This window comes from Quercus robur, chromosome 5 (genome assembly GCF_932294415.1).
Source record: "Quercus robur chromosome 5, dhQueRobu3.1, whole genome shotgun sequence".
NCBI lineage: Eukaryota > Viridiplantae > Streptophyta > Magnoliopsida > Fagales > Fagaceae > Quercus > Quercus robur.
The window spans coordinates 17,168,274-17,182,655 of record NC_065538.1 but is presented as its reverse complement, the minus strand read 5'-3'; the positions used below and the strand labels follow the sequence as shown (position 1 = coordinate 17,182,655).

The following is a 14,382-nucleotide window of genomic DNA, read 5'->3' as shown; positions in this document are numbered from 1 at the left end:
AATTTGACTCATTCTTTGCTATAAGTTATCACTACTGTTAAAGAATAGAGTTTCCCTTCCAACTCACCACCTGGTAACTCAAAAGAGTATATTAGTTACTTTTAGTCACATAACTTATTTAAATGGTTTTATAAATCACTATGTAACGGAGGTTTGGAGAAAAAAAATTTCCATTATTAAATAAAATTTTCATTTAATTTATTCTTGTTGTTGTAGGTGGGATTAGAGGAATTGAAACTTGTGACTCATTTCATGATAATTGCTTCTAACCATTAGGCCAAGAAATTAGTGAGGGTCTTTTCTTCTTCTTTTTTATTATTATTTTTTTAATTTAATTTATTATCTTTTTTTTATGTAGAGGTAATTTAAAATAAGATCCCTTATTTGAAAATAATAAATCTTACCAATTAAGTTAACTGAAACTCATGGTAAAAAACTTTCCCTCTAGCTACATGACATAACATTGTTTCCTTATCTGTATTAATTTAATGACGTAACAAATTAAATCTTACTAAACTTTGAAATTTCAATAAGTAATAAATTAAACCTTTAGTCTATATTAATCTCTAAGACAATGTCATTCTACTAAATGGATTGAAGTTAATTTGTTACTTTTTAAAGAACTGGGTTAAAATTAATTTTTCCCTTTATTTATTTTTTAAATATTAAGGGGGAAAAAAAACCACCTTCAGTTGTTTATATTTACTATAGAGCATGCCCAATTGTGAATCATTAATAAGGGATTAAGATCTAAAATTTTTAGGATAGCTTTATTGTGGGATTTATAAAATCTTATACATTCATTTTCAAATAGGTAAAATAAATTTTCTGTATCATCATAGTTTAAATAAATACCAAAATAGAGAATGTTAGTGTTTATCTAAATGTTGATGACTTGGTAAAATTTAATCAAATCATTTCAATATGGATGGAATAATGGAAAATTTTTGGGAATCTCATGGTGGAATTACCCTAAAATTTAGAGGATTCGCTTTGTATTGATAGTAATTTTTTTTTTTTTTTGGTGAAAAAATAAGCAAAATCCAATCCTTGATTTTTTGAGTATAACACCAAATCCCACTATGATATTTTTGTGTGTGTGCGTGTGTAAACGACTCATTGTATAATATTGAACCCCTTCAAGCTTTAATTAGAGTGTAACACAAAGCCCCCATGTGGTATTGCTTCCTATGAAAATATAACTCTAAATATAGATATGTGTTATCATATGAGCAATTAATCATTTATTTTAATGGATGTTTAACAGTAAACATAAAACAACATTACACGGGTTAAGTTTTTCGTTTAAAACTTCGAAGAGTTTTCGTGTTTTAACAAGAAACCAGGGGGGGGGGGTTGGTGCATTTTTCTAATTTTTTGCTTTTTCCTTTTGTAGAAGTGCATTCCAACTTGTAACTCAACATTTAAAATCCATAACTTGTGCTAAGAAAGCAACCTTGACTGTTAACAACACGCAAAAGAAATTGAACCAATTTTTCCTCCAAACACATTAGGTAGCGGCTCATAAAGTCATCTATGTGTATTTATATTATTTAAACAAGTCATATCACTATTAAGCATCTCATATAAGTACAAATGAATAATTTCTTAAGTCATCGTATGTAGTATGTTGAAGGAACTTTCCTCCTAACTTAGTCCAAAAGAAAATTATTACCCAATTATAAATCAAGCTTTTCTTTCTAGATATGAATACGAACATTTAGATGAATGTTATTTAAAGTATGATTTGGTCAGTCCCCCGTGCATGCAACGGCAGACTGATACAATCTACCTAAAAAAATTTGAAGGACAACTTTTGAAGTGTACTCCCAATAAAGTAGGTAGACCAAAATCAAAGCTAACCCTCACAGAATAAGGGTCATTTAAAATGTTACCTGTACATGATTTAGGTCATTGGCTGAAATGAAATATAAGGCAAGTTCCGTGAGCAGAACTTTGGGTGTGGACTTAAAAAAGACTTTTAACCCTTTCGGGTAAGTCAATAGTCAACACGACATATACATCAATGGAATTTTGAGCCAGTTTGTTTGGTTGTGGTCATATTATCTACGTGTTTGTTTGACGAAAAACGTTTTCCCAAAAATGTAATTGTCTTTTTTTTTGGGTTAAAGATTTGACTCATTTTGCTTGTGCTTTGGTTTGATTGCGATTTTGGAATAGGATAAAAATATAAATTTTATGTTATTTGACTCATAGGAAAAACAAAAATCAATAATATTTGTTGTAATTTCAATAATTATATGATTAAAATCTTTCATTTACGAAATTATGGGTCCGTTTGGATACAACTAAAAACTGAAACTGAAAAATGAAAAACACTGTAGCAAAATAATTTTTAAATGTGTGAATAGTATCGTGGGATCCATTTTTAATGAAAAAGTTGCTGAAAAGTGTAGTTTGTGAGACCCATGAACAGTGCACGAGAGCACTGTTCACAGAAGAAAAGTCAAAAAGTTACGGCTAGGAAAAAAAAAAAAATCTGAAACGCAAACGTGCTTCCCAAACGCACTCTATATCTCAATATATGAAAATATACATCAAATTTGGGAATTTAGAAGCCTCAAATGGATAAATATACCCCAAATTTGAAAAAAATTTAAAAAATCATGTGGGAAAGAAGTTAATTGAGAAAAAGAAAAAAGAAAAAAAAAAGAAAAGGCCATTTAAGAAAAAAAAAATCATTTGTCATTCAATGTTAATCAAAATTTAATGGGTAATTAGAATATATTGAGGTGGAAGCCAGAAGGCTAAACTTTGTACCTTAAACTTTTCAAATGTATATTTTGTACCTTAAATTAAGACCTTCATTACACTTTGCACCCCTATGTTAAGTTTGCCATTAATTTGGATGGAAAAATATGACATCATATGAAACTACCCAATTGTCCTTCTTCTCAATCTCTTAAAAACAAAGAAGAAATTACACTTTATTATTATTATTATTATTATTATTATTATTATTATTATGTAGAGGTAATTTAAAGTGAGATCCCTTATTTGAAAGTAATAAATCTTACCAATTAAGTTAATTGAAACTCATGGCAGAAAACTTTACCTCTAACCACATGACACAACATTGATTCCTTACCTATATTAATTTAATGACGTAACAAATTAAATCTTATTAAAATTTGAAATTTCAATAAGTAATAAATTAAACCTTTAGTCTATATTAAACTCTAAGACAATGTCATTCTACTAAAATGGATTGAAGTTAATTTGTTTCTATTTAAAGAATAGGGTTAAAATTAATTTTTCCCTTTACTTTTTTTTTAAATATTAAGAATAAAAAACCACCTTTTTCTTTTAGTAAATAGAAATGCTTATTAGAACACATACGACAATAGTAATAAAAAAACCACCTTCAATTGTTTATATCTACTATAGAGCATGCCCAATTGTGAATCATTAATAAGGGATTAAGATCTAAAATTTTCAGGGTAGCTTTACCGTGGGATTTATAAAATCTTATACATTCATTTTCAAACAAGTAAAATAAATTTTCCTATATCATCATAATTTAAATAAATACCAAAATAAAGAATGTCAACATCTATTTAAATGTTGATGACTTGGTAAAATTTAATCAGGTCATTTCAATATGGATGGAATAATGGACAATTTTTGGGAACCCCATGGTGGAATTACCCCAAAAATTTAAAGGATTTGCTTTGTATTGATAGTAGTTTTTTTTTTTGGGTGAAAAATACACAAAACCCTCTCGTGGTTTTCTTGCAAAACACAAAACCCAACCCTTGATTTTTTGAGTATAATACCAAATCCCACTATGATATATATATATATATATATATCTTTTTTTGTGTGTGTAAACGGCTAATTGTATCATATTAAACCCCTTAGGGCTTTAATTAGAGTGTAACACAAACCCCCATGTAGTATTGTTTCCTGTGAAAATATAACTCTAAATATAGACATGTGTTATCATATGAGCAATTCATCATTTATTTTAATGGATGTTTAACGGTAAACATAAAATAACAATACATGGGTTAAGTTTTTCATTTAAAACTTCAAAGGGTTTTCGTGTTTTAACAAGAAACCAATTGGGGGGGGGGGGGGGGGGGAGTTGTGCATTTCTTTGATTTTTTGCTTTTTTTCCTTTTGTAAAAGTGCATTCCAACTTGTAACTCAATATTTAATATCCATAACCTGTGCTAATAGAGCAACCATGACTGTTAACAACACAAAAGAATTTAAACCAATTTTTCCTCCAAACACATTACGTAGTGGTTCATAAGGTCATTTATGTGTATTTATATTATTTAAATAAGTCATATCACTGTAAAGCATGTCATATAAGTACAAGTGAATAATTTTTTAAGTCATCGTAGTAGGTTGAAGGAACTTTTCTCCTAAGAAACTTTGTCCAAAAGAAAATTATTATCCAATTATAAATCAAGCTTTTCTTTCAAGAGATGAATATGAACATTTAGATGAATGTTATTTAAAGTTTGATTTGGTCAGTCCCTCGCATAAGGCATGGCAGACTGATATAATATACCTAAAAAATTTGAAGGTCAACTTTTGAATTGTACTCCCAATAAAGTAGGTAGCCCAAAATCAAAGCCAACCATCACACAATAAGGGTCTTTTAAAATGTTACCTGTACATGATTTAGGTCATTGGCTGAAATGAAATGTTAGGCAAGTTCCGTGAACAAACCTTTGGGTGTGGACTTAATAAAAAGACTTTAAACCCTTTTGGGTAAGTCAAAAGTCAACACGACATATACATCAATGAAATTTTGAGCCCGTTTGTTTGGTTGTGGTCATATTGTCTACGCGTTTGTTTGACGAAAAACGTTTTCCCAAAAAAAACGTTTGCTTGTGTTTTGGTTTGATTTCGATTTTGGAATAGGTTAAAAAAATTATGTTTTTGACTCGTAGGAAAAATGAAAATCAATAATATTTGTTGTAATTTCAATTATTATATGATTAAAAACTTTCATTTAAGAAATTATATCTCAAATATGAAAATATACCTCAAATTTGGGAATTTAGAAGCCTCAAATGGATAAATATAGCCCAAATTTGAAAAATATTTTAAAAAATCAAGTGGGAAAGAAGTTAATTGATAAAAAAAAAAAAAGGTCATTTAAGAAAGAAAAAAATCATTCATAATTCAATGTTAATCAATAATTTAATTGGTAATTAGAAGATATTGAGGTGGCAGTTGGAAGGCTAAATTTTGTACCCTAAACTTTTCGAATGTATATTTTGCACCATAAATTATGACTTTTGTAACACTTTGCACTCCAATATTAAGTTTGCCATTAATTTGGATAGAAAATTATGACATCATATGAAACTAGCCAATTGTCCCTCTTCTTAATCCTTTAAAAACAAAGAAGAAATTACACTTTATCATCTTAAACTATACTTTTGATTACACTTTGTACTCTAAACTTTGGATTTACATCAAAGTTAATGGCAAACTTAATGTTGGGATGCAAAGTGTAACAAGAGTCATAATTTAGGGTGTAAAATATGCATTCAAAACATTTAAGATACAAAGTGTAATTTATGGTATAGTTTAACGTAGTAAAGTATAATTTTCCCAAAATGTGTCATACAATAGCATTTGGATAGTTGGGGAGGTGGGGAGACAAAAGATTGAGAAGGGGTATAGTCATCTGGATGCATGTGAGGAGGGGATGGACATGTGGATGCTTCATGAGTGACTAAACCACAGCTAAAACATTGGTCCAAACTTGACTTAACAATTAAACATGGCATATTGACTTAACAAAGTTGCATATGCTAGAGTTATTTCGGTGGTTGCAGTTACAAAACCAGTTGATTGGTCACTACTGGTTTGAAGTATAGGGTATGGTTTGAAGTATAGGGTATGGGTGGCCCTTATTAATAGGATATTTATATGAAAGATGTGAAATTATGCAATATTGGTAAGATTGAATATCTATGTAAATTTTTCAATGATAGTTGGCAAAATTTTGACCTCAAGAGTTGTTAAAGATGTGGAAAATCAAAGAGAATCAATGTGAACCCTCAAGCTCAGTAATTTTGGAATGTGAAATTAATGTAGATCAAAACTTGGCCACGTCAAGAATTTGAAGAACTTGAACCTTGAAAGAAGAGTAGTTAAAGTAATTTGTGATGAGGGACTGTAATTATCATTTTTTGTTGTTCTCTCTGCTGAGATGGACTTTCAACCAGGGTCACAGATGGACCAATCATAGCTACAATTATTTCAGATCAAAGCTTCCATAGCTGCCTTTGTGGTTTATATATATAGCTTCCACAGCTACACTTTGGTCTTATAGCGTACAAACTTGTTTAATTAGGATTACCCTCGGGCTACCCAAAGAGAAAAGAGTCAAAAGGAAAAATACCAATTTGAAATATTAATAACAGGTTACCAAAAACTTTGTAGTTGATGTAGGACACAATTTACAATTTAATTATTGTAATTTATTATTTTTGGTATTTTTATGTAAAAAACGTTATTTTAGGTTTAGATGATTTATTTCCTTGTTTTCAGGTGCATTTAATGCTTTTTAGGTCAAATTTCGTTCCTGTTATGGTTAGGTATAATTAGGAGTTATTTTAAAATATATTTTCTTGTCTTTCAAGTTTTACGGAGCCCTTAAAAAGGCCCCTAAGTCTGTAAACGTTTTTCATAGTTTATTATCAATAAAAATTTAGACTTGTGTCTATTGTGTTCTCTGGTGGATTTCAGACCTATCACCTTGTGGATTCAAGGAACCCCTCCTGGACTCAAGGTTTACTACTAGGAACTAACAGTTTAGTTTTTGTCCATCAAAGAGAGCATCGTGTGTGCTTTCTTTAGGCTTCCGCGACATCAATTGGTATCAGAGCCTTGCCTTACCCTGGTCTGGTGGCTAACCAACGAGACGGTGACCACCACAACAATGACGGTGGTGACGACATCATAAACCCAGTCCTCACTAGGGCTGAGTTCCTTAATTTTCGTGATGAGAATCACCAATTTTGTGAAAAATGTCAGCAAATTATAGGTGAAATCAAGCAAAAGATTGCTACTCTTCTTGCTAGGAATTCATCTCACAATGAAAATGACCAATATATTCAAAAAAGCACTCCTAACTACAAGAAAATTCCATTATTTGATGGAGATATGTGTAAGTTAGATTTTATCGACTGGCTTCTTGATTTGGAAGAGTATTTTAATTTTTGGAAGATTTGTGATGAAGAAAAAGTGCAGCTTGCATCTAATAAATTGGACGATGAAGCAGAGGAATGGTGGGAAGAGATTCAAATCGATAGAAAGCAGCGAGGTAAGCATCCAATTTGCTCTTGGCAAAGAATGAAAAAAGGGCCAAAATGGGCAAATGCCCTTTTTTTGGGAATTAAACATCTTTGTTCCCTCATTCTGAAACTAAATAGGGAAATGCCCCTCTTTTGTAACTCGATAATCCTAAAATCGAGTTATGTGAAATACTCGATACTCCAATGATCGAGTTATACACAGGTTTTTCCCGCACTGCTGGCATTTTTTTTTTGAATCTCTACATAACTCGATTATTTAAAAATCGAGTTAGTTATACTGTTATAAACCCTGATTTCGTACTGTCTTTGTGTCAGGTGGAGTGTTTCAATGTAACTCGATTCCTGTAATATCGAGTTATAAAGTATACTTGATATCCTTAAAGTCGAGTTATTCTCTTATAATTTTTGCACACGTTCTCCCACTCAGTGTGCCTTGCTCTCTGCTGAACTGAGGACTTTCTGCTGAACTGAGTTGGAACTCCTCCACGGATCAACAGCGGCTTTCTTCAAACTCAATTGAAATTTGTATCACCTCAGGTAAAAAATTCACATCACAATTTTAGGGCAATGTTATTTTCATTTGATATTGTACTAAATTTTGATTTTTTAGGTTGAATGAATGTGAAGTAAGTACATTGGTGTGATTTTGGTTATTTGTTGTAGTAAACGTTGGTGAGAAGAGAATGAAATAATTTCTTTACGATAGCAACATTTTGTATTGCACATAATCATCATTGGTCAGACATTTACAACAACATTTAGTGTTGAAGACAATGTGTAGACATTACCAACAATGTCTATTGTTTATGGTCAAATGTTGGTGTTAGTGTTAGTATTTCATTTTTAGCATGCAATAGTACACAATTTTATGAATGTCTTTGTTGTGTACCATTCTATGCAGGATTACATTATTTAGCAACAGTTGATACACACTGTTAACTTGATCATTTGGTGTTATTGTATTCAGTGTCAATGTCTGGTTCTGGCAACCCACAACTCTATAGGCCTCATGATGTGTTCACTGCTATGGGTCGTTGTTGGGTATTGGAAGATGAGTTCAGCTATCCAATCAATCCGAATTTGCGAAATAGTGCTTACGTTCACAATACCATGAGATAGGAGTGGGCTTGGTTATTTCATGAACAACAAATATTTTATGATGAGTTGGTTGGTTTTAAGTTGCCAGTGCCTCGGCGACTCGCATCACAAATGCCCAGAGACAGCATCGGCGAACTTCGTAAAGCATTGAACCGCATAAGAGAAGAAAATAATCGAATGAAGATACGTCTTAATCGATATCGGACCCAAGTCGAGATTCGAGAGTCAGTGCAGGAAGGGTGGTACGAGCATGCACAGTTCATGCAATCACTTCTTGCTGATCCCATTTATCAGTCAGACGTGGAGATGTCAGATGAAGAGTAATCGTGTCGTGTTGTGGTGTAATTAGATTTTGTTGGAGAACTATTTTGCTTAACTATGTGTTATATGTATGGTTGCATTTGTACTATGTAAACCTTATTATTGATTATGAGAAGCATGCACGTTATTCGTAATGTAGATTATTCTCACATAAGTCATAAAAGTCAAATATTCTCACACATGATGTTTTTCAATAAGCACGTACGACATAACACAGAAAACGTAAAATAACTTACACTAACATCATGTGTGATTAACCATAGACATAACACACACACACACACACACACACCACAGTGGCATTCATTCTGATAGGTAGTCCTCGTAGTTGAGGACATTGTTACGTTCTGCCGGAGTGAGTTGCCTGTTTGTTGCAACGGCTTGCTCCTCCGCCAATTGTAGCATATGATACCTGGACCTACAAAGTATCATAAGATTGTTCTCTTTTTTTATTTTCGTCACTGCACGCTCATATTGGTGCATGTTTTGTCGTGGCAGTGTGAGCGAGCTACGCTCGACAAGAGGCGCTCCGATTTGCAGGAGATCATTGTGCAGAGCGTTGGACTCGTTCACGCGAAAGTCCCACTCTTGTTGCAATCCGACATAGTATTCCCTCTCGTCAGAATCTCTTTGTGTTCTATAGTTATTTGGAAAACGAGGTAGCATCCAATTACGCATTGACATTGGAAAATGTGACTTTAGATCGGTATGTGTAGAAGTTTTGCAAGGGTAGATGTATGTAAATGGGACTTCGGTATGTGTAGATGTTTTGCAAGGGTAGATGTAAATGGGACTTTATATAGGGGTTTTGCAAGGGCAAGTATTCAGGTGGATGTGAGTATAAGTATTCACGCGAATAAAGATGATATGAGTTGATAGTATATTGTTCAGTGGCGTCTGTTGGTGCATGTGATTCGTTGAGGTAGCTGTTTCATATGGCTATAGCTTGTGCTACAGTAGCGGGCTGGTGATGTGTACTGCAAAAGAGGTTGCGTATTTATTCACGTGAAGACTATTCAACATTGATGTGCTTCATCTGACATGATTTGACGAGACAATGTTGAGCTGTGTTAAATGTATCATAAACTTCTCAGGGATGCTATAGGTACATCCTTTAAAAATGCTGCATTGCAAAAGGATGCATAGCTGTGTATTGACGTGCGTGTAGGTGATATGACTGGATAGGGTTCAACAGTGCAAAGCTATTGAGCAGCACTACGAACATCAATGTAGCAATAGGACCAATAACACTCGAAATTGATGCACAAAATTTTCTGCGTTGCTATGTGTATTGACGTGAGTGTGGATGGGTACTTCTGGTCAGGGTTCAACAATACTGAGCTATCCACCGTAGCTACAGTCATTGCTCCCTATGGGGGAATTTGGCAAGTGTGATTGAAGAAAGCTGATAACAACATTAGGTTTTGTAATGGTTGGCAGGATTTCGCTGAATACCATTCTATCTGTTATGGTTATTTTTTAGTCTTCAGATATGAAGGAAATTCAAGCTTCCATATTGTTATATTTGATAAGACTGCCATTGAGATTCAATATCCACGTAGGAAGAATTGTAAATTGGAAGATCATCAGGTAAAAATATCAAAAACTTAGATGAAGATGATACAAACATTTCTTCCTTAATGTACAAACCCATAAAACATGAAGTCAGAGAAAAGTTTGTTCTTAAAAAATTACAGATTATGTCCAGAGGAAGAGAGAGAGAGCAATCCAAGCAGCCAAAAAATTGAAGCCTAAAAATCCTTCTTTCATAGGTATCTCGTGGCCACATAATATGGTGAGCCTTTATACATAATGTGATTATGATGTTCTCTTAAATATGGCTTGGAAACATATATGGGAAGCAAGTATATTATTGGGAAACAATTTGTCACACATCAATGTCTTGTGCTATTACCCTCCATCAAAACATATTAAGCAATGAGATTCGGGGAAGGCTGGGTTGCATTTTCGAAAGACAATAATTTAGAAAAAGGAGATGTCACTGCCAATGAGGTGATCGAAAGGACTCCTGTTGTGATTAGTGTCTCAATATTTCACTTGGTTGACCATCAGAGTTTGGACAAGGATAACCTATTTAAAATTTAAACTAGTGATGTTTATGCTTATATTTAATTAGGGACTTTGATCACGACTATGGTTTATTTCTCTGACCAGTTTGGTATGTCTTGTTCAAAACTATTCAGAATTCCTGTGCTTCATCTGACATGACTTGTTGAGACAGTACTGAGCTGTGTTCAATGTATCATAAACTTTTCAGGCATGCTCTGCATCCTTGAAAACGGTGCATTACAAAAGAAGGCATATCTGTGTATTGACTGGACAGGGTTGAACAGTACGAAGCTGTTAAGCAGCACATGTAGCACTATGAACAACATCTGTGTACCAATGGTGGACAGCTCACACCCAAAATTGATGCATAGCCAATTCAGGGATGCTCTGCCTCTTCGAAAACGGTGCATTGCAAAGGGTTGCACATATGTGTATTCACGTGAGTGGGGATGGGTACGTGTGGTCAGGGTTCAATAGTTTCGAGATGTTGAGTATCACATGCAGAACTACATCAATCAAGTGTAGCAATGATGGACAGCTTACCCCCAAAAATTTGCTTACACTTTTGAAGGGTCCTCTGCATCCTTGAAAATAGTGCATTGCAAAATGTTGCATATCTGTTTATTCACGTGAGCATGGATGATATGACTGGACAGGGTTCAATAGTGTCGAGTTGTTGAGCAGCACATGCAGAATTGCGAACATGACTTCGCCGAACAGTGCCGAGCTGTGTTAGCCTTTTCCAACCTCACTTGCCAAATGCTAGTATTACGAGCAGTGAGTGTAGCAACAGTAGAGAGTTTTATCCCCCTGTTTCCCTACAAACTTTTCAGGGAGTCTTTGCAGGTAGAAAATGTAGTTACATTTTCTCAACATCAATGTAAAATTACATGAAGAAAACTATGCTTCCAAGTTTTACATCAATGGCTTCCGATCATCACAATTGCAATATTAGGGAGCTTTCAAGCAATGCTACAACAAACCAATAACTTGAATGAAACATTTGAAAGGCTGATCAGGCTTTTAGGCCTTTACTCTATTTTTAACAAACCAAATATCGTTGTGAGAGTGTGTTGGGTGAGCCATATGGATTTTCAGTGAGTGAGTGGTTAGTCTGGTTTGGACGAGTCTTTATGTAATGTATCTATATAAAGTAGGACACTATTACAACTAAGATACACAGATACGTGCATATTATATCGTGACTCAAACAACTCATATAAAAGAATTATTCGAATTATTGAATCATATGCGCGGTTGGTCTATGTGGTTTGGATCAGTCTATATGTATTGAATCTATTAAATTTTCCTACAAGTAATGTGCAATAAATATAATTTGGAGGCATTTCACTTCCTAAGGTTTTCCCTACATTACAAAGCAAAGGACATTGTTCGTCCATGACCCACATTACTTGAATGTAGCAACAAAGAACACGTATGAAAAAAATGAGAAAGTGATTTCACATAAACTTAGCCAAAAGTAATAAACAGTTAATCTTTAGAGTTGCAAAAGTTGAACATACATAATCATCATTTGTCACACATTAACAATAACATCATGTATTGCACATAATGTGTAGACATTAACAACAACGTCTAATGTTCGTAGGTAGAAATTTTTGGAAATCATCATTGCTTGAATCTGAGAAGTCTAAAATATCTGTTTCATCATCTAACGCAGTAATTTCATTAATAGACTTCATGGCTCGCTCTTGCGCCTTCCCCTTTAGATGCTTCCTAGCTTTTTGGATTGCGTGAAAACAGTCTAGTCGCCTTTGCATTTGATTGTTCTCTTGTTCAAGATGAGCAAGTATGTTGGCAGGTTCATCTCTAGGTAACTCGGCAGAGCGTGCCTTAGGAACTCGTAACCCGTGCCATCGACAATACACCTCTAACTCACACCTCTTCTCGTATAGGGTTGACCATGGTGGTTCTGCTATAGTGAACTCTATTGCGGTGGTATCTGTACTTAGTTTTGTAGGTTTGCCGACCATGATGTGTCCGACGCTTCCAAGACTCTCATACGTGTATATTGGCATATTAACGAAATCTCTCTTCTTTCCAACCCATTTTCCTCCATAGTGGTCTGTGTATGTATGTAGTTGTTGATCTGTTGGAACTTGTGATGATGTATTTGTTGAAGTAGGTCCAAACTTGTTTCGCATTGTACGATTTGATGTTGAGGCATTGCGACTCATAGCTTAATCAATCTACGAAGTTAGTGGGGTAGAAAGTTAACATTATATCACTGGTGCATTTATAACCTCATTTCACGGTCCAGGCATTACAATTTCACTTATTAGGGCCTGTCATGTCAAACCCTTCAGGAAAAACACTATATGAACAGGATTTTAAATGTTCCTAATGTCACATCAAAGGTGGGCAGTAGTTGCAACAGTAGATGTAAATGAGACATCTGTGCATCCAATTTCACAATTCTGTATTCACGTGAGTGTGGGTGTGAAACAGTGTCGACCTGGGTATCCACATCGTGTAGAGCACCGAACATGACTTGACTAAGCAGCAGCGTCTGTTGGCACATGTGCTGCGATTGAAGGAGTTTGATATGACTACAGTTGGTGCTACAGAAGCAGGCTGGTGACGTGTGTTTAGAGTTGGAACTTGGTCACCTTCAAACTTCGCTATATTAATTGTGTTTTGTCTTTCACCAGCAAGTTCGCAATATTAATTTATTAATTATGTTTGGTCTTTCACAAAATAAATTATGAAGATCACAGTGTTTTCTGTGATTTGGTCATTTTGAATGTCTGTAAACATCATGGTGTGTAAATATGACGGTGTTCATTATCTTTGGTCATTAAACATTTACAGGTTAAAAGCATCACTTTGGTCTCAAAACCATCACTCTTACAAATTACGTAGCGCCATAGGTCATGTACAAGTGTACTTTCTCTTGTAATCGTAGCCAATTGATGTGAGACTGCATTTGAGGGAATACCTACTTACTCGACTATTCGATCAAACATCGTGGTCAAAGACTTGTCGGTTTGAAGCGAGGCCCAATTTGGTTTGAATACCACATCTGTTATACCGTAGATGTTGGTGGTGGCTTGAGCTCCTGGTTATATCTGTTTAATTGTGGACTTTACCTGTACAAAATCTTAAACATCATTAGTAATTGTCGTTGGTCATTTTCAAGGATGGTAGTCAAAACGCTCTTCCCATAATTCGTGACTGTTGGTTAGAAGAGATTGCATATAGGTAAAACCATGTTCAACCCTGAAACTAAGCTCTCAAACAAACGCGTGCCATAATAATTTACAGGTTGAAAGCACCACTTTGCTCTTAGAACTTTGATGTTAGTGGCTTGAGGTCACTGTTATATCTGTTTAATCGTGTTTGGTCCTTCACAACATACTTAAACTTCACGATGTTTATTATCTTCAGCTCACTGTTATCTAATATATTATGTAAGGGGCCACCACTTCAGGTTTGGATTCCTCATATTTGATTAAAAAAAATCCGTTAGACCTAATGCTAGAGTGAATGAGGTCATGCCAAGTGTCGCTTTTATCTTTTTCGACGAGTCTGCACTGCAAGGTTTCATCAATAAATTTTGTAA

General features: G+C 34.2%; 1 long non-coding RNA gene across 1 annotated transcript; it reads left to right on the top strand.

Moving 5' to 3' along the window:
* Positions 1-7,540: 7,540 nt before the first annotated feature.
* LOC126725302 (uncharacterized) lies at positions 7,541-8,872 on the top strand. The gene is made up of 2 exons (XR_007655406.1): positions 7,541-7,847; positions 8,278-8,872. It is a non-coding gene; the product is annotated as an uncharacterized LOC126725302 (long non-coding RNA).
* Positions 8,873-14,382: the final 5,510 nt, after the last annotated feature.